Here is a 22,484-nt window from a genome sequence, read left to right on the forward strand (position 1 = left end):
GCATTCCGAAGTTATTACCACATAAAGTGATAATAATCATTTTGGTGCACATGTATTGGTGGTATTCAAGCATTAAAGGGGTGATCCGGAATGTGAAAATGTTTTATTACGGTCTGGAAATTAAATAACTAAACGAAAAAAGCAATACTTACCTATCCTTGCCCCCGGTGATCCAGGGCTGTCGCTCAGGCGGTACTCCCGGTGTTTACATGCACGTAGCATGTGACTGCTGCAGCCAATCAGAGAGCTCAGAGAGTAAGTATTGCTTTTTTCATTTAGTTATTTAATTTCTAGCCCCTAATAAAATATTTTTACATCCCGGATAGCACCTTTAATTTGCTGTGTAAATCTCCGACATAGGTACAGGGAAACTTTAGGCTATGCTCAGATCATATGTATTGTGGTTGATTCTTGTACATAGCTGCAGGGTGTCAGTGTCACTGTGTCACTCACTGCACAGTAATACACAGCTGTGTCTTCTCCCTTCACACTCTTTATATGAAGCTGGGTAGTGAGAGAACTTCTCTCTATAGACATTGAGTATCTGGAGTTCGGATTACTAGCGGTGCCCACACCATAATTACAGATCTCTAGTCCGAGTCCAGGGATTTGCTTGTACCAGATCAGAATCCGGTAAGTTGATATTTTGTGAGTACATTTCAGGGTGATATCTTGGTCTTCTGTAGCGTGAAGATAAGGATCCTGAGACACCTGAGGATCTGACTGCACATCTGGAAACACAAGAAAGATTAATGTTTATAATTCATTGTATGTCCTTGTTTCTTATATTATTATTTGTACTAATTCCATGTGGTATTTGGTAAAATACATGATATCGTATATAAAAAAAGAAAGGAGAGACCCTCCTATTATTATTTTTTGTAATATCAGTTCTTGCTCAGGTGTACACCACCAGTGTAAATCACGAAAGTTTAGGTAAGGGAGAAGAGGGAAAAAAGTGGAGCAAGACTGTTATTATGTTTATAGTGAGGTCGCCTTCAATTGTTAGTGTTGATACCGACAATTTAGTAGGGAAAGAAATTCCAATGCAATGTCCCCTTAAATTGCTATGGAAAATTACCCAAAAAATATCTGTGTCATTTATGTATAGATATTGTTTATTGAGTAATTTTGAGTCATTTTTATTTCTTTTTGTTTTACTCTTAATATTTAAACAAGAGTGGCCCATTAGCAGGGTAACCTGAGAGCAATCCAGGACGCACTCGAGTCTCTGCTCCTGCTGTCAGGAAAGAAGCCTCTGCATAGTGTCGCAGTGAGAATTCACTGCTGACACCAAGTCATAACAACTTTGTGCTGCTGCCTAGCCCATTATCAGGGTAACCTGGGAGACGGAGACGCTGGTATCCAATAATCTAGGACGCACTCGTGGCTCTGCTCCTGCTGTCAGGAGGAGAGCCTCTGCATAGTGTCGCAGTGAGAACTCACTGCTGACACTTGGATACAACAACATTTTTCCGGTCTACTATCAGGGAAATAACCTGGGAGACCGAGACGCTGATAACTAACTATCTAGGACGCACTCGTGGCTTTGCGCCTGCTGTCAGGAGGAGAGCCTCAACATAGTATCGCAGTGAGAATTTCACTGCCGACACTCAATTATAACTATATTATGCTGCAGCTCCGGTCCACTATCATGGTATAACCTGGGAATCTGTGCAGCACACTTGCGAGACATCGCCTTAGTGCTCTATTTTGCTTCCAGGTCTGAGCATTGTTCTCGGTCCTTGGATGGCAATTTGATATGGTCTTTTGTCAAGAATTACAAATAAAAATAAATTAAAATAAAAATAAATATATAAAAAAAATGAAAATCATAAATACAAAAAATACTATTTCAACTTACTGAGCACTCCCTCTCTAGTCCTGGTGATATAGACACAGCCTGTTACACAGAAGAGTGCCTTGAATCACTAGGAATTGACAGTACAATATATAAAAAACAAACAAACAAAAAAAAACAACAACCACTCTTGTTTAAATATTAAGAGTAAAACAAAAATAAATAAAAATTACTCAATAAACAATATCTATACATAAATGACACAGATATTTTTGGGTAATTTTCCATAGCAATTTAAGTGGACATTGCATTGGAATTTCTTTCCCTACTAAATTGTCGGTATCAACACTAACAATTGAAGGCAACCTCACTATAAACATAATAACAGTCTTGCTCCGCTTTTTTCCCTCTTCTCCCTTACCTAACCTTTCATGATATCGTATATAGCCATATATTATGTATCAAAGTTTGAAGGGTTATTTCCATCACACTAATGAGGTGGCAATTCACTAGTATATGACTCCAGGACCCCCAACAATTCTAAACATGAAGAGGCCAGAACACTGGTTTAGTGCTGCATTCTCTTCACTGGTTTTCCTTGCAGAGCTGTGCAGGGAACTGCAGTACAGTCCCATTCATTTGAATGGTGTCCAAGACCGCCGCTGTACAGAGGACATTTGAGAAAGGAGCACAGCGCTAACGCATGGGAGACACGAAGTGATGGCATATTCTAATGATATGCTTTGACTTTGTGATTTGGGAATAACCTTGTATCATTTCCAGTAAATAGTAAAAATCATCCTCACCTATAATAAGAGTAAGGCCTCATGCACACGACCGTAGCCCGACCGTAGCCGTGTGCACGGCCGTGATTTTCGGGTCGGCCGGCTGCGGACTGTCAGCGGACTGTCAGCCGCAGGCCGCCCGCACATGCACATGGCCGCGGCCATTGTTTTCAATGAGCCCGGACCGCAACTCCGGACCGTAATAAGACATGGCCGTACTTTCTGCGGTCCGGGCTCCCGGGCCGTGCACGGACCGCAAAAACTACGGTCGTGTGCACGGCCCCATAGAAAAGAATGGGGCCGCAATTCTCCCGTGGATTTTCGGGGGAATTGCGGACGCAAAAACACGGTCGTGTGCATGAGGCCTAAGTAGTAAGAGGCCTGGAAGGACGGTTCTGCTGTTAGTCCACATCATGTTGTATTGTGTGTAGTGCAAGTTGTATCATCAGGAGTCTGAGGGATTGTGAAGAGGAGATGTGACATATAGCACTTGCCCCACCTCAGTATTTCCTATCATGTCACATGACAGATACCACAACTCTTCTCATGTATGTGATATATAGAAATGTGTGGTTTTCTAGTCACTCTATAAAGCTGACTTTATAGTAAGGCCTCATTTCTGTTAGTGTATTTTATGGTATTATTAGTTCTACATTTGGAAGTTCCTCCTGAATACAGGGGTAATGTTAGTAGTCACTAAGCCATACTATTTTTTATCTGTATTCAAAAAAACTTTGTGACATGATCCGGGGTGCACCTATGCTGCCTAAGGCAAAAAGTGAAATGCCCCCCCCCCCCCCCAAAAAAAAAAGAAAATCCTCTGCAGGTTGCAAAGACAAAAATACATGGCCTCTAACCTCTTAATGACCACCAATACTCCTTTTTACGGTGGTTTTTCCATCAACGTAGCCATATGAATGCTTGTTTTTTGCAGGAGGAGCTTTCGTTTTTCATGGCCCCATTTAATGTACCATATAATGTATTGGGAAACTGAGAAAAAAATATTTGTTGGGTAAAATGGGCGAAAAACCATAATTCTGCCATTGTTTTTTGGGTTTCGTTTTTATGGCGTTCATCGTGTGCTAAAAACGACATGTTAACTTTCTTCTACAGGTTGATACGATTACAGTGATATCAAATTTATATATATTTTTTTTTTGTTTTACCACTTTTACAGAGAAAAAACTATTTGTTAAAAATAACAAAGCCATAACTTTTTCTTTTTTGGTGTCAATTGAGGAGGCTTATTTTTTTGCGGGACGAGCTGTATTTATTTTTTGTACCATTATGGGCTACATGTGACTTCTTGCTCACTTTTTATTCCATTTTTTTGGGGAGCTAAGGCAACCAAAAAACAGCAATTCTGGCTTTTTTTTATTTCTTGGGTTTTTTACAGCGTTCCATGTGCGGGCTAAATAATGTTATATTGTAACAGTTTTTACGGATGCTTGAGGGAAAATCGGAAAAGTTTTTTTTATAACTTAATGAGAGAGAGAGAGAGAGAGAGAGAGAGAAAGAGAGAGAGAGAGAGAAATAAATAATTGAGAAAGGTTCCTGTTGAACCGAAAGGTTGCTTACTTGAGGTGAATAAATCCACCCTGCTTTCATCTGCCTTGAAGTCCTGGTGCCGTTACTGTGTGCTATGTTTTTCTCTATTTTACATTGGGGAATTGATTCATCCCCTGGTAACGAGCACATGGCCTGATTTCTGGAAGTATTGGAGTGCTGTGTTCATCTGTATCTGGACTGTATATATATATATATATATATATATATATATACATATACATATGTATATATATATATATATATATATATATATATATATATATATATATATATATCTCAATAGAAAATAGCAGCACTCAAAAGCAAATTCCAGAATGGGTATGGGTGTCCAGCAGGTAATCCCGATCCAAGGACTGCGAGATATATACAAAGAAATCCTGCGGCACTCCAATGTAGAAAAAAGTGTGGTTTATTTCAATCAACAAGCAGATGCAATGTTTCTGTCCAACTTTAGGACCTTTTTCAAGCATAGTGATGCATTGATATCAGTGATATATAAAGCATGTGTATAATTTACATAATGAACAATCAATAAAACATTGTAAAAGTTTAACCCCTTCCCGCACCTTGACGTAACTGCACATCAAGGTGAGCAGTAACTTCGCGCACTTTGACAGTTAACCGGCGCGTGGTGCTACACCGCAGCGGCGGTTAACTGTGCAGGGCGTGTGCCCTGCATTCCTTGTTGCTGATCAGCGGCTGGTCCTCATAGGCTTCCTGTCAGAGTGACTGTCACGTCACAATGACAGTTAGGGTATGTTCACACGCTAGCTTCCTTTTACGTCTGAAATGACAGACTGTTTTCAGGAGAAAACAGCTGTGTCATTTCAGACGTAAAAGCTCCTCCTCGTATTATGCGAGGCGTCTTTGACGCTCGTAATCTTGAGCTGCTCTTCATTGAATGCAATGACGAACGGCTCAAATTACGTTGCAATGAAGTGTCCTGCACTTCTTTGCCGAGGCAGTCAATTTACGCGTCGTCGTTTGACAGCTGTCAAATGACGACGCGTAAATGACAGGTCGTCGGCACAGTACGAAGGCAAACCCATTCAAATGAATGGGCAGATGTTTGCCGACGTATTGGAGCCGTATTTTCAGACGTAAAACGAGGCATAATACGCCTCGTTTACGTCTGAAAATAGGTCGTGTGAACCCAGCCTAAGAATACATTACATTACGTGTGTAGTGTAATGTACTCTAGTAGCGATCAGAGCTGCAAGTCTAAATGTCACCTAGTGGGACAAGTAAAATAAGTAAACACAGGAGATATGGGAGGGATCCTCCAGCTCACCTGACACTTGGCATGTGTGTCGTGGACATCGCACGGAATCTCGTGTCGGCACACGATGGATGAGGACAGGCAAGGCAGAGGGTTGAATCCAGCGATGTAGAGGATAAAATGGAAACTTTCCAAGTTTACTGAGTATCAAAGTTAAAACAGGGTCCAGAGGAAGGAATCCTGGTGTGCAGGTAGGAGAGTGTCTCGGTCCAGTCTTGGGGCCTACGCGTTTCAGACGTTGTGCACGTCCTTAATCATGGCTATAATAGCCATGATTAAGGACGTGCACAACGTCTGAAACGCGTAGGCCCCAAGACTGGACCGAGACACTCTCCTACCTGCACACCAGGATTCCTTCCTCTGGACCCTGTTTTAACTTTGATACTCAGTAAACTTGGAAAGTTTCCATTTTATCCTCTACATCGCTGGATTCAACCCTCTGCCTTGCCTGTAAAATAAGTAAAATAAAGATAATAAAAATGTTTTATAAAAGTTTAAAAATAAAAGTTATAAGTTACATAAACAAAAAGTGCTTTTTTTTCCTATAATAAGACTTTTATTATAGGAAAAAAATAAACACGTTAAAAAAGTACACATATTTGGTATCACCACGTTCAAAACGACCTATACTATGAAACTATAATGTTATTTTTTGCATGGTGAACACTGCAAAAAAAATAAGTAAAGAACAATGCCAGAATTACAATTTTTTTTGGTCACCACCCCTCCCAAAATATACAATAAAAAGTGTTGAAAAAGTTGCAGGTACCCCAAAATAGTACCAATAAAAACTACAACCCGTCCCGCAAAAAACAAGCCCTTACACAGCTTTTTTGACTGAAAAATAAAATAAGTTATGGCTCTCAGAATATGGTGACACAAAAAATTAATTATTTTATAAAAAAGTGATTTTATTGTGCAAACGCTGCAAAACGTAAAAAAAACTATATACATATGGTATCGCCGTAATTCTACCGACCCGCAGAATAAAGTAAAATGTCACTTATAGCCCAGGGTGAAAGCTGTAAAAAAAAATAATAAAAAACCTTGTCAGAATGGCTGGTTTTTGGTCACATTGCTTGCCAGAAAATGGAATAAAAAGTGATCAAAAAAATCGCACGTACCCAAAAATGGTACCAATGAAAACAACAGATTGTCCCACAACAAATAAGCCCTCACAAAGCTCCGGTGAAGAAAAAAATTAAAAATTCTGGCTCTCAGAATATGGTGATGCAAAATGTGCAGAGTGTTCTAAAAGCAGATAAGATTGGGCACCATTTATCAGTGCGACACCGGCCACACATCTGCGGATTATTATTTATTTAACCCATTATTATACCCTCTTATTATGCCCTGATGTACTCTGCACAAATTACATATGTCCCCACATTATAAACTGAAATACAAGTAAAACCCCAAACAGAACTATTACCAAGCAAAATCTGCACTCCAAAAGCAAAATGGCGCTCCATCCCTTCTAAACCCTATAGCGTGCCCAAACAGCAGTTTACGTCCACTCCCTCCGTCTGGAGAAAAAAAGGTTCAAGCTGCAGAGGCGACAAGGCTTCTTTACTGTGAGAACTGTGAATCTATGGAATAGCCGACCGCAGGAGCTGGTCACAGCAGGGACAGTAGATGGCTTTAAAAAAGGGTTAGATAATTTCCTAGAACAAAAAAATATTAGCTCCTATGTGTAGAAATTTTTCCTTCCCTTTTCCCGTCCCTTGGTTGAACTTGATGACATGTGTCTTTTTTCAGCCGTACTAACTATGTAATAACTATGTAAAAAGTGCCCTGGGGGACTAATAAAATGTGTACAAAATAAATAAATAAAGTTATTAGTGAAAAAAATTAAATAAATATTTCAAGTCCAAAAGAAAAACCTTTTCCCAATGTACAAAATTAAAAAAATACACAAAATTGGTATCGCTGCATCTGTAATAGTACGAACTATTACATTATACCATTATTTAACTGGCACGGTGAACGCCGTAAATAATAAAGAATTAAAAACGCCAAAATCACTGTTTCTTTGTCACCTTAACTCTAAAAATGTTTTAATAAAAAGTGCTCAAAAAGTTGTATGTACCAAAAATAGTACCAATAAAAACTACAGCTTGTCCCGCAAAAAATAAGCCCTCACACCTCTCAATCAACCAAAAAATAAATAAAGTTATGCCTCTCAGAATATGGTGAAACAAAAAGGTTTTTTTTAACAAATAGTTTCTACTTTGTAAAAGTAGTAAAATATTAAAAAAGCAATATAAATTTGATATCACCGTAATCGTATTAAGTTTTAGAAAGAAATTAAGTTGTCGCTTTTACCGCACGGTGAAATCCATAAAAACTAAACCCAAAAAACTGTGGAGGAATCACAGTTTTTTCCAGTTTCAGCCTGCAAATACTTTTATTTCAGTTTCCCAGTACATTAAATGGTACTTTAAATGGTGTCAATAGAAAATACAACTCCTCACGCAGGAAATAAGCTCTCACACCACCCCATTGACGGAAAAATAAAAAAGTTATGGCTCTTGGAAGAAGGGGAGTAAAAAATAAAAATAAAAAAGCAAAAAATGAATCAGTCCTGAAAGTGTTAATTAATTTATTAGAGATGAGCGAACTTATCAAAAGTTCGGTTCGACTAGTTCGCAGAATTTCACAAAAAAGTTCGGTTCGGACCGAACTAGTTCTGACCGAACCTGTCACTTCCTTGCGCCGAGCATGCTACTGTCGAGGGTGCTGATAGAGTTAATGGGCTGCACTAACTCTTTCAGCAGCCTTGACAGTACATGCTCGGCTGGCGGAAAATACAATTTAAATGTAATAAAAAAATAAAAATTATACGTTCGTACTTACTTTCCTCCTGTCCGGCCTCCAGCGATGACGTTTCATCCCTTTCGCCGCTGCAGCCAATCACAGGCTGTAGTGGCGGTCACTTACGTCAGGATGACGCTTCATCCCACGTGACCGCCTCTGCAGCCAATCACAGGCTGCAGCGGCGACATGGATGAAACGTCATCGCTGGAGGCCGGACAGGAGGAAAGTAAGTATGAACGTATAATTTTTTTTTTTGGCATGTATGTATGTTGGCATGCATGTATGTATGTATGTATGTATGTATGTATGTATGTTGGCATGTATGTATGTTGTCATGTATGTATGTATGTATGTATGTATATCTGTGCATGTATGTTGGCATGTATGTATATATTTGCATGTATGTATGTATGTTTGCATGTGTGTATGTTTGCATGTATGTATTTTTGCATGTATGTTGTCATGTATGTATGTATGTATGTATGTATGTTGTCATGTATGTATGTATATATGTGCATGTGTGTATGTATATATGTATGTATGTATGTTTGCATGAATGTATGTATGTATGTTTGCATGTATGTGTGTTTGCATGAATGTATGTTTGCATGTATGTATGTATGCATGTTTGTATGTATATTTGCATGTGTGTATATATATATGTATGTATGTATGTATGTATGTTGTCATGTATGTATGTATGTATGTATGTATGTTGTCATGTATGTATATATGTGCATGTATGTTGGCATGTATATATGTGCATGTGTGTATGTATGTATATTTGCATGTATATATTTGCATGCATGTATGTTGTCATGTATGTATGTATGTATGTATATATGTGCATGTATGTTTGCATGTATGTTGGCATGTATGTATACATGTGCATGTTTGTATGTATATTTGCATGTATATATGTTTGCATGTGTGTATGTATGTTTGCATGTATGTATGTATGTTTGCATGTATGTATGTTGTCATGTATGTATGTATATATGTGCATGTATGTATGTTTGCATGTTTTTATTTTTGCATGTATGTTTGCATGTATGTTTATATATATGTGCATGTATGTAATTATGTTTGCATGTATTTGTTTGCATGTATGTATGTTTTCATGTGTGTGTGCATTTGTGCATGCTTGTATATATGTATGTATCTTTGCATGTTTGTTTGTATGTATGTATGTTTTCATGTGTGTGTGTATGCATGTATGTATGTATGTATGATAGTTTGCATGTATATATGTGTGTATGTTTGCATGTATGTATATTTGCATGTATATATGTGCATGCTTGTATGTATGTTTGTATATATGTATACACTACAGCCAAGACTAAGGACGTGGACACCGTCCGAAACGCGTAGGCTTCTGCAGGATCATCCTCTTATTACCCACACACCAGGACCTTACTACAATGGACCTTTTAATATTATTTCATTAAACTTGGAAATCCCTTCCATTTTACCTCTACCCAAGCGCTGGATCCAACCCATCTCCTATTTTTGATGTATGTTTTCATGTGTGTGTGTATGCATGTATGTATGTATGTATGATAGTTTGCATGTATATATGTGTGTATGTTTGCATGTATGTATATTTGCATGTATATATGTGCATGCTTGTATGTATGTTTGTATATATGTATGTATGGCCATGTATGATACTGTCTGCTGGCGCCCTGTATCTAAGTCAACTTCACGGCAGGCTTCTATACATGGTATAACAGTCAGTATCACACATTAAACTGAATCTAAGCCTACGACATGTTTTATTTCATTTTTTTTAATTTTTTTACAGGTTTGGTGTTTGGACTACGTCGGTTTCGAGGACTACTTAGATGACGTTTTTTTTTCTACAATAAAATGGTTAATGAGGGTTGTGTTGGGGGTGCTTTATTTCAATAAAATATTTTATCTATATCTTTGTCTTTTTCTTTTCAAATTTTATTACTACCACTTTAGTAATGGCCGCTGTCTGAGTGACAACATCCATTACTAAGGCAAGGCTTAGTGTTAGCCGGTGCAGAGGCTAACACTAACCACCATTATTACCCCGGTACCCACCACCACCAGGGGTGCCGGGAAGAGCCAGGTACGATCCAGTACCCGACCATCTGTTGTGATGGTCGGGGTCTGGGGCGGCCGCAGGCTGGTATTATGAGGCTGGGAAGGGCCAAAAACAGTGGACCTTCCCACCCTTGTAATGCTAGGCTGCTGCTGCTGTGTTGTATCTGGCTGGTTATAAAAGTGGGGGGGACCCCACGTCATTTTTTTTAATTATTTACTTATTTTTTATTTATTTTTTTAAAAAGACATGGGGTTCCACCCAATTTATCATAACCAGCCACATACAACACAGTGTTATTAGCCTGGGAATGGACAAAACCAGTGGCCCTTCCCACCCATGTAATGCCAGACTGCTGCGGCCTTGTATATGGCTGGTTATTAAAAATGTGGGGGACCCGTCTATTGCTAAATTTGTTAAATTCAAAAAAAAAAAACGACGTGGGGGTCCCCCCCATTTTTATAACCAGCCCGATACAACACAGCAGCAGCAGCCTAGCATTACAAGGGTGGGAAGGTCCACTGATTTTGGCCCTTCCCAGCCTCATAATACCAGCCTACGGCCGCCCCAGTACCCGACCATCACAACAGATGGTCGGGTACTGGATCGTACCAAGCTCTTCCCGGCACCCCTGGTGGTGGTTGGTACCGGGGTAATAATGGGTGGTTAGTGCTAGCTTCTGCACCGGCTAACACTAAGTACCGCCTTAATAATGGATGCTGTCAATCAGCCAACTGCCATTATCTAGGCACTAATAAAGTTTAAAAAAAAAACACAAAGACAATTCTTTTTTATTGAAATAAGAAATCCCCAACAAAACCCTCGTTAACCATTTTATTAAAATTTGAAAAAAACGTAGATCTACGCAGTAGTCCAACGAATCGAAGACGTAGTCCAATCGGTACATCAAAATCTGCAACAACATAAAAAAACAGTTATCAATGTGAACAATACCAATACTTCTACTCACCTACACACATATATACACGCACACACAAACAAACAAACAACCATACACAGACACACACATATATACACAAACACAACAAGATATACACACACACACATAAACAGACAAACACACACACATATACACGAACTCACACATATACAAACAAAAACACACATATCCAAACACACACACACACACAGTTATACACACATATACACAAACACATATACACAAACACATATACACAAACACACCCATATATACACACAAACACACACCCATATACACAAACACACACATATACAAAAACACACACAAACATCTACACACAAACATATACACAAATACACCCATATATACAAAAACATATACACAAACACATATACACAAACACCCATATAAAAACAAAAACAGACAAAGTCACATACCCAAACACACATATATACACAAACACACACATACACAAACACGGTTTCTTTTAAATGCCGCTGGGGAACCCGCTCGATCCACTATATAAGGCTGCGCTACAGTGCAGCATTTAAAAGAAACAGGATCCTGACCTGTCCATAGAGTTTAAGGCAGCACAGAGTATTTCAGGAGATGAGCGTGCAGATTCAGTGCTGCTGTGAACTCTGCTCTTACCATTACGTAGCTCTCAGTCTGTTACCTCTCCTCCACTCCTGTCCTCCAGAACACCTTCACATGATTGGCAAGTCACCACGTAATGGTAAGAGCAGAGTTCACAGCAGCACAGAGTATTTCAGGAGATGAGCGTGCGGATCTTGTGCGGGGTGGTGACTTGCCAATCATGTGAAGGTGTTATTGAGGACAGGAGTCGAGGAGAGGTAACAGACTGAGCTACGTAATGGTAAGAGCAGAGTTCACAGCAGCACTGAATCTGCACGCTCCTCTCCTGAAATACTCCGTGCTGCTGTGAACTCTGTTCTTACCATTACGTAGCTCAGTCTGTTACATCTCCTCCACTCCTGTCCTCTATAACACGTTCACATGATTGGCAAGTCACCACCACGCACAAGATCCGCACGCTCATCTCCTGAAATACTCTGTGCTGCTGTGAACTCTGCTCTTACCATTACGTGGTGACTTGCCAATCATGTGAAGGTGTTCTTGAGGACAGGAGTGGAGGAGAGGTAACAGACAGAGCTACGTAATGGTAAGAGCAGAGTTCACAGCAGCACTGAATCTGCACGCTCATCTCCTGAAATACTCTGTGCTGCCTTAAACTCTGTGGACAGGTCAGGATCCTGTTTCTTTTAAATGCTGCACTGTAGCGTAGCCTTATATAGTAGATCGAGCGGGTTCCCTAGCAGCATTTAAAAGAAACAGGATCCTGACCTGTCCACAGAGTTTAAGGCAGCACAGAGTATTTCAGGAGATGAGCACGGGCAGCCGTTCGTTTTTCCGAGCCGTGCTCCCATTATGCACACGACCGTAAAAACACCCGTTATTGCGGGTCGTAATTACAACCCGCAATAACGGGCTCATAGACTTCTGTTACCCACTGGTACCTTTCCGTTTTCTCACGGGAAGGTGCCCGTGCCGTTAAAAAAATAGAACATGTTCTATTGTTCTATTTTACGGGCCGTGCTGCTATAATTATAATGACAGCACGGTTCGCAAAAGCGGCCGGCTGCCCGTGGCCAGCCGGCCGTGCTCGTAATTACGAGTCGTAATTACGAGCACGGCCCGTAAAATAAAAAAATAGAACATGTTCTATCTTTTTAACGGCACGGGCACCTTCCCGTGAGAAAACGGGAAGGTACCCGTGGCTAACAGAAGTCTATGGGCCCGCTATTTCGGGTCGTAATTACGACCCGTGATAACGGGTGTTTTTATGGTCGTGTGCATGAGGCCCCGTAATGACGGGTGGCTACATGTGTGCACCCGTCATTACGGCAGCGTTGCTAGGCGACGTCAGTGAGGGTATGTGCACACACACTAATTACGTCCGTAATTGACGGACGTATTTCGGCCGCAAGTACCGGACCGAACACAGTGCAGGGAGCCGGGCTCCTAGCATCATATTTATGTACGATGCTAGGAGTCCCTGCCTCTCCGTGGAACTACTGTCCGGTACTGAAAACATGATTACAGTACGGGACAGTTGTCCTGCAGAGAGGCAGGGACTCCTAGCATCGTACATAACTATGATGCTAGGAGCCCGGCTCCCTGCACTGTGTTCGGTCCGGTACTTGCGGCCGAAATACGTCCGTCAATTACGGACGTAATTAGTGTGTGTGCACATACCCTAAATAGTCACTGTCCAGGGTGCTGAAAGAGTTAACTGATCGGCAGTAACTGTTTCAGTACCCTGGACAGTGACTACCGACCACAGTACCTGTAAAAAAAAAGACGTTCATACTTACCGGGAACTCCCTGCTTCCTCCAGTCCGGTCTCCTGGCCGTTGCCTTGGTGACGCGTCCCTCTCGACATCCGGCCCGACATTCCTTGATGACGATGCAGCCCATGTGAGCGCTGCAGCCAATCACAGGCTGCCGCAGCCTCTGCAGCCAATCACAGGCTGCAGAGGCCTCTGCAGCCAATCACAGGCTGCCGCGTCAGAAAAGGTCGGACTGGAGGAAGAAGAGGAACTCGTCACCAAGACAACGACCGGGTACGTATGAAATGCTTTTTATTTTATTTTTAATCAGCAGCCTCTTTTCTCTATCAGTGATTGATGGAGATAAGTGGCTGCCGATTTGTATAATGTTTTTGACCGGGTTCGGTCAAAACGGGTTCGGCCGAACCCGGTGAAGTTCGGATTCGCTGCGAACCGAACTTTTCCGGAAGTTCGGACCGAAACCGGGTTCGGTTGTCCCGGTTCGCTCATCTCTATAATTTATAATAAAAAAATATTTATGACCACATGTGGGGTATTGCCGTACTCGGGAGAAATTACTTTACAGATGTTGGCGTGTTTTTTCCTCCTTTATTCTTTGTGAAAATTAAACATTTTTACATTTTATTGGAAATAATGTTGATATTCATTGTCACAGCCTAATTCTAATAAATTCTGCAAAAGACCTGTGGGGTAAAAATGCTCACTATACCCCTAGATAGATTCCATAGGGAAGAAAAAGTGTAAAAATAAGAAACAGTAAAACACAAACACACAAATGAAAATAAACGTTTTTATTAACCCCTTCCCTCTTTAGCCACTTTTGACCTTCCTGACCGAGCCTCATTTTTCAAATCTGACATGTGTCACTTTATGTGGTAATAACTCCGGAATGCTTTCACCTATCCAAGCGATTCTGAGATTGTTTTCTCGTGACACATTGGACTTTATGTTACTGGCAAAATTTGCTCGATATGTTCAGTATTTAATTGTGAAAAACACCAAAATTTAGCGAAAAATTGCAAAAATTAGCATTTTTCTCAATTTAAATGTATCTGCTTGTAAGACAGGCAGTTATACCACCCAAAATTGTTGCTAATTAACATCACCCATATGTCTACTTTAGATTGGCATCGTTTTTTGAACATCCTTTTATTTTTCTATGACCTCACAAGGCTTAGAACTTTAGCAGCAATTTCTCACATTTTCAAGAAAATTTCAAAAGGCCATTTTTACAGGGGCCAGTTCAGTTGTGAAGTGGCTTTGAGGGCCTTATATATTAGAAACCCCCAAAAAGTCACCCCATTTTAAAAACTTCACCCCTCAAAGTATTCAAAACAGCATTTAGAAAATGTCTTAACCCTTTACACATGTCACAGGAATTAAAGCAATGTAGAGGTGAATTTTACAAATTTCATATTTTTTTGCAGAAATAAATTTTTAGTACAATTTTTTTTATAACACAGAAGGTTTTACCAGACAAATGCAACTCAATATTTGTTGCCCAGTTTCTGCAGTTTTAGGAAATATCCCACATGTGGCCGTAGCGTGCTACTGGACTGAAGCATCAGCCTCAGAAGCAAAGGAGCACCTGGTGGATTTTGGGGCCTTATTTTTGTTAGAATAAATTTTAGGCACCATGTCAGGTTTGAAGGGCTCTTGCGGTGCCAAAACAGTCAAAATCCCCCAAAAGTGACCCCATCTGGGAAACTACACACCTCAAGGAAATTATCTAGGGGTACAGTGAGCATTTTGACCGCACAGCTTTTTTACAGAAATTATTAGAAGTAGGCCGTGAAAATTAAAATCAACATTTCTTCAAAGAAAATGTAGGTTTAGCGATTTTTTTTCTCATTTTCACAAAGACTAAAGGAGAAAAAGCACCGTAAAATTTGTAAAGCAATTTCTCCCGAGTAAAACAATACCCCACATGTGGTAATAACCGGTTGTTTGGAGACACGGCGAGGCTGAGAAGGGAAAGAGCGCTATTTGGCTTTTGGAGCTCAAGTTTAGCAGGAATGGTTTGTGGAGGCCATGTCACATTTACAAAGCCCCTGAGGGGACAAAACAGTGGAAACCCCCCACAGGTGACCCCATTTTGGAAACTACGCCCATTGAGGAAATTATCTAGGGGTATAGTGAGCGTTTTGACCCAACAGGTTTTTTGCATAAATTATTGGAAATAGGCCCTGAAAATGACAATCTACATTTTTTCAAAGAAAATGTAGGTTTAGCTAATTTTTTCTCATTTCCACAAGGACTGAAGGAGAAAAAGCACCGTAAAATTTGTAAACCAATCTCTCCCGAGTAAAACAATGCCCCACATGTGGTAATAAACGGTTGTTTGGAGACACGGCAGGGCTGAGAAGGGAAAGAGCGCTATTTGGATTTGGAGATCACATTGAGCAGGAATGGTTTGCGGAGGCCAGGTCACATTTACGAAGTCCCTGAGGAGACAAAACAGTGGAAACCCCCCACAAGTGACCCCATTTTGGAGACTACACCCATTGAGGAAATTATCTAGGGGTATAGTGAGCTCTTTGACCCCACAGGATTTTTGCAGAAATTATTGGAAGTAGGCCCTGAAAATAAAAATCAACATTTTTTCAAAGAAAATGTAGGTTTAGCTTATTTTTACTCATTTCCACAAGGACTGAAGGAGAAAAAGCACCACAAAATTTGTAAAGCAATTTCTCCCGAGTAAAACAATGCCCCACATGTGGTAATAAACGGCTGTTTGGAGACACGGCTTGGCTTAGAAGGGAAAGAGCGCTATTTGGCTTTTGGAGATCACATTGAGCAGGAATGGTTTGCGGCGGCCATGTCACATTTGCAAAGCCCCTGAGCGGAAAAAACAATGAAAACGCCCAAAAAGTGACACCATTTAGGAAACTACACCTCTTGAGGAATTCATCTAGGGGCGTAGTGAGCATTTTGACCCCACAGATGTTTCATAGAATTTATTAGAATTGGGCAGTGAAAATAAAAACAATCCTTTTTCTTCAATAAGACGTAGCTTTAGCGCAAATTTTTTCATTTTCGCAACAAATAAAGGAAAAAAAGAACCCAACATTTGTTAAGCAATTTCTACCGAGTACGGCAATAGCCCATATGTGGTCATAAACTGCTGTTTGGGCACACGGCAGGGCTCAGAAGGGAAGGACCGCCATTTGGAGTGCAGATGTTTCTGGATTGGTTTCTGGGTGCCTGTGGGCCCAAAACAGTGGAAACCCCCCAGAAGTGACCCCATTTTGGAAACTACACCCCTCAATGCATTTACCTACGGGTGTAGTGAGCATGTTAACCCTGCAGGTGTTTTGTAGAAATTAGTGTGAACTCGATGTTGCAGAGTGAAAATGGGATTTTTTCCACAGATATGTGGACAATATGTGGTGCCCAGCTTGTGCCACCATAACGAGACAGCTCTCTAATTATTATGCTGGGTTTCCTGGTTTTAGAAACACCCTACATGTGGCCCTAATCTCTTGCCTGGACAGTCGATCAGGCTCAGGAGTGAAAGCGTACCATGTAAAATTGAGGCCTAATTTGGCGATTTACAAAGTATTGGTTCACAACTGCAGAGGCTCAGATGTGAAATAATAAAAATAAACCCCTGGGAAGTGACCCCATTATGGAAACTGCACCCCTCAAGGCATTTATTAAGGGGTGTAGTGAGCATTTTCACCCCACAGATCTTTTCCATAAATGAATGCGCTGTGGATGGTGCAAATTAAAAATTTATATTTTTCCCTAGATATGCCATTCAGTGGCAAATATGTCGTGCCCAGCTTATGCCACTGGAGACACACACCCCAAATATTGTTAAAAGGGTTCTCCCGGGTATGACGATGCCATATATGTGGAAGGAAACTGCTGTTTGGGCCGCTGTAGGGTTCAGATGGGAGGGAACGCCATTTGGCTTTTGGAGCGTGGATTTTGCTTGGTAGTAGTTTTGTTTGGAGTCTTACTGGTGTTTCCGTTTATAATGTAGGGCATATGTAAGCCGGGCGGAGTATATAAGGGGCATAGTCAGGTGGTATAATAATGGGGTAAAAAAAAAAATATAAAAATAATCCATAGATGTGTGTTACGCTGTGAAGCAATCCTTTCCGCACAGGCCGGTGTCGCACTGATAAATGGTGTCATTTCTTATCCCCCTTTTGGTCCACACTCCGCGCCTTTGTAGTTTGGGGAATTTTGCTGGGAAAGTGTTGTCCTGGTATAATACGGGCACCGTCGCTTCCAGCGGATATGTTTGGGCCCTCCCTTTCCTGGTTCCCTAATTTTAGGTCCTTGAAAAATCGCCTCTTCAAACAGAAGAAATGTTCCCCTCGGGCACAACTGCATATTTTTTTATTTCCTGACTTATTGGAGCCATAACTAATTTTATTTTTCATAGACGTAGCGGTATGAGGGCTGGTTTGTTGCGGGACGAGCTGTAGTTATTATTGGTACCATTTTGGGGTACATGCGACTTTTTGATCACCTTTTATCCTATTTTTTGGGATGCCAGGTAAACAAAAAAACGCAATTCTGGCACAGCTTTTTTCGGGTTTTTTTTATACAGCGTTCACCATGCGTTATAAATTACATGTTAACTTTATTCTGCGGGTCAGTACGATTCCGGCGATACCTATTTTATAGGACTTTTTTATGTTTTACAACTTTTTGCACAATAAAATTACTTTTGTAAAAAGAATGTATTTTTTCTGTCGCCAAGTTGTGAGAACCATAACTTTTTAATTTTTTTGTCGACGGAGGTGTATGAGGGCTTGTTTTTTGCGGGACGAGCTATAGTTTTTATAGGTACCATTTTTGGATACGTGCGACTTTTTGATCACTTTTTATTCTAATATTTGTAGGGCAAAGTGACCAAAAAACAGAAACTCTGGTAACGTTTTTTACGGTTTTTTTTACGCTGTTCACCGCGTGCAATAAATAATATCATATTTTGATACCTCCGGTCGTTACGGTCGTGGCGATACCAAATACATATGGTTTATTATTATTTTTCAATAATAAAGGACTTGATAAGAGTAAAAGGGGGATTGTGTTTTATTTGATTACTTGAAACTTTTACTGTTTTCAAACTTTTATTTTGTGCACTTTTTTTTACACTTTTTTATACTTTTTTTACACTTTTTCTCAAGTCCCACTAGGGGACTTGAAGTTCCAACGGTCAGATTTTTTTTTTTCTAATACATTGCACTACCTATGTAGTGCAATGTATTAGATCTGTCAGTCATTCACTGACAGCAAGCCGATTAGGCTTCGCCTCCCGGCGGGGCCTAAATCGGCTTCCGTAATGGCAGAGCAGGAGACCATTGTGTCTCCTGTTGCCATAACAGCAGTCGCCAGTCCCGATTGCCTGTCAGGGCTGGCGATCTGCTAGTAACCGCTACGATGCAGCAATCGCTTTCGATTGCTGCATCGAAGGGGTTAATGGCAGGGATCGGAGCTAGCTCCGGTTCCTGCCGTTACAGGTGGATGTCAGCTGTACAGTACAGCTGACTTCCACCGCTGATGACGCCGGATCAGCTCCTGACCCGGCGCCATCTTGCCTGCAGCTACGGAAGCCGATCAGGCTCCGCCGCCGGGCGGATCTTGACCGGCTTCGGTGCTAGGCAGACCGGGAGGCCAGTATTAGGCCTCCGGTTGCCATTGCAGCCACCGGAACCCCGGCAATTTCATTACTGGGGTTCCGATGAGCTGCAAACACCTTAAGTGCAGCGATCGCGTTTGAGCGCTGCACTTAAGGGGTTAATGGCGGGGATCGAAGCTAATTTCGGTCCCCGCCGTTACAGCCGGATGTCAGCTGTAAGATACAGCTGAGATCCGGTGATGATGGCACCGGCTCAGCTTCTGAGCCGGTCCCAAACATTTGGCGTACATGTACGGCAAGATGCGGGAAGTCAGTACTTTCCATGACGTACATGTACGGCAAATGTCGGGAAGGGGTTAAAGCACTAACATCTTTAACATATAAAAAAATTATTTGTGATGACACTGTTCCTTTAAGTGGTGTAGTTTCACAAATGGGGTCACTTTTGGAGGCTTTCCACTGTTTGGGTACCTCAGGGGCTTTGCAAATACGACATGGCACCCGAAAACCATTTCAGCTAAATTTGAGCTCCAAAAGCCAAATAGCGCTCCTTCCCTTCTAAGTCCTGCTGTGGGTCCAAAAAGCAGTTTATTACCACATTATTTCCGTAATCGGGAGAAATTACTTTACAAATGCTGGGGTGTTTTTTCTCCTTTATTCCTTGTAAAAATTTAAAATGTCTATGTTTTTTCAGAAAATAAGTAGATTTTCATCTTCACAGACTAATTCAAATACATTTAGCAAAAAAATGTTGGGTTTAAAATGATAACTATACCCCTACATAGATTCCATGAGGGGTGTAGTTTCCCAAATGGGGTCACTTTAAGGGGGTTTACACTGTTTTGGTCCCTTCAGTTCATTGCAAATGCGACATGGCACTGAAAACTAATCCAGCAAAATCAGCGCTCCAAAATCCAAATGTCGCTCCTTCTGTTCTGAGCCCTGCTGTGGGTCCAAAAAGCAGTTTATTACCACATATGGGGTATTGCCGTAATCAGGAAAAATTGCTTTACAAATGCTGGGGTGTTACTTCTCCTTTATTTCTTGTAAAAATTACAAATTTCTACGTTTTTTTCAGAAAAAAAGTAGATTTTCATCTTCACAGACTAATTCAAATACATTTAGCAAAAAAAAAAACTGTAGGGTGAAAACACTAACTACAACCCTAGATACATTAATTGAGGGGTGTAGTTTCCAAACATAAGGCCACTTTTTTTTTTTTTTTAACTGTTTTGGCACCACAAGCCCTCTTCAAACCTGACATGGTGCCTAAAATATATTTTAAAAAAAGGAGGCCCCAAAATCCACTAGGTGTTCCTTTGCTTCTGACGTCTATGTTTCAGTCCATTAGCACACTAGGGCCACATGCGGGATATTTCTAAAAACTGCACAATCCTGGCAATATATATTGAGTTGCATTTCTCGTGTAAAACCTTCTGTGTTACAGAAAAAACTGTATTACAAATGATTTTTGGCAAAAAAAAGCTTCATTTTGTAAATTTCACCTCTAAATTGCTTTAATTCCTGAGAAACGCCTATGGGGTTAAAACACTTTCTGAATGCTGTTTTGCATACTTTGAGGGGTGCAGTTTTCAAAATGGGGTGATTTATGGGGATTTTCTAATATAAAGGGGCCTCAAAGCCACTTAAAGAGGCTCTGTCACCAGATTTTGCAACCCCTATCTGCTATTGCAGCAGATAGGTGCTGCAATGTAGAATACAGTAACGTTTTTATTTTTTAAAAACGAGCATTTTTGGCCAAGTTATGACCATTTTCTATTTATGCAAATGAGGCTTGCAAAAGTACAACTGGGCGTGTTGAAAAGTAAAAGTCCAAGTGGGCGTGTATTATGTGCGTACATCGGGGCGTGTTTACTTCTTTTACTAGCTGGGCGTTCTGACGAGAAGTATCATCCACTTCTCTTCAGAACGCCCAGCTTCTGGCAGTGCAGACAGCGTGTTCTCGAGAGATCACGCTGTGACGTCACTCCCAGGTCCTGCATCGTGTCAGACGAGCGAGGACACATCGGCACCAGAGGCTACAGATGATTCTGCAGCAGCATCGGCGTTTGCAGGTAAGTCGATGTAGCTACTTACCTGCAAACGCTGATACTGCTGCAGAATCAACTGTAGCCTCTGGTGCCGATGTGTCCTCGCTCGTCTGACACGATGCAGGACCTGGGGAAGTGACGTCACAGCGTGATCTGCCAGAAGCTGGGCGTTCTGAAGAGAAGTGGATGATACTTCTCGTCAGAACGCCCAGCTAGTAAAAGTAGTAAACACGCCCCGATGTATACACATAATACACGCCCACTTGGACTTTTACTGTAAACACGCCCAGTTGTACTTTTGCAAGCCTCATTTGCATAACTACAAAAATGGTCATAACTTGGCCAAAAATGCTCGTTTTTTAAAAATAAAAACGTTACTGTAATCTACATTGCAGCGCCTATCTGCTGCAATAGCAGATAGGGGTTGCAAAATCTGGTGACAGAGCCTCTTTAAGAACTGAACTGGTTCCTGAAAAAATAGGCTTTTGAAATTTTCTTAAAAATATGAGAAATTGCTGGTAAAGTTCTAAGCCTTGTAACGTTCTGAAAAAATAAAAGAATGTTCAAAAAACGATGCAAACATAAAGTACACATATGGTATATATGAAATAGTGACTATTTTGTGTGGTATTACTGTCTGTCTTACAAGCAGATACATTTAATTTTAGAAAAATTCAAATGTTTGAAATTTTCTCAAAAGTTTGGTGTTTTTCACACATAAATATTGAATTTATCGTCCAAATGTTTTTTACTAACATAAAGTGCAATATGTCATGAGAAAACAATCCCAGAATCACGTGGATAGGTAAAAGCATTCCTAAGTTAGTACTACATAAGTTAACACATGTCAGATTTGAAAAAATCGGCTTTGTCCTCAAGGCCAAAACAGTCTCAGTCCTGAAGGGGTTAAAGTCCATAAGTGTACATAATAAACAAAGATCATCAAATATGTCAACAGTGAGAGTGTATTTTTGACAAGTAAATAGTGTTAAAAACACAATCAAACATTACAATAAAAATATATATGCTTGATTGTTATTCAATCAAACATGCAAAAACATGTGTCTAAGTTAGGATCTCAGGGCCACTCACCAATCAGGACTGGAGTATGTAAATCCATAGTGGTATACTGTCAATATCAGACCATGCAATTGGTAATTGCATGGAATTGCTAAAGCGCCAATGCGCATGACACAC

At 40.6% G+C, this 22,484-nt stretch overlaps 1 long non-coding RNA gene across 1 annotated transcript; it reads right to left on the reverse strand.

The window, feature by feature from the left end:
* Positions 1–379: 379 nt before the first annotated feature.
* On the reverse strand, positions 380–22,484 carry LOC142742803 (uncharacterized). The gene is made up of 2 exons (XR_012881442.1): positions 22,380–22,484; positions 380–731 (listed from the first exon to the last, which is right to left on the reverse strand). It is a non-coding gene; the product is annotated as an uncharacterized LOC142742803 (long non-coding RNA).

The sequence above is a fragment of the Rhinoderma darwinii genome, chromosome 1, assembly GCF_050947455.1.
Source record: "Rhinoderma darwinii isolate aRhiDar2 chromosome 1, aRhiDar2.hap1, whole genome shotgun sequence".
Taxonomy (NCBI): Eukaryota; Metazoa; Chordata; class Amphibia; order Anura; family Rhinodermatidae; genus Rhinoderma; species Rhinoderma darwinii.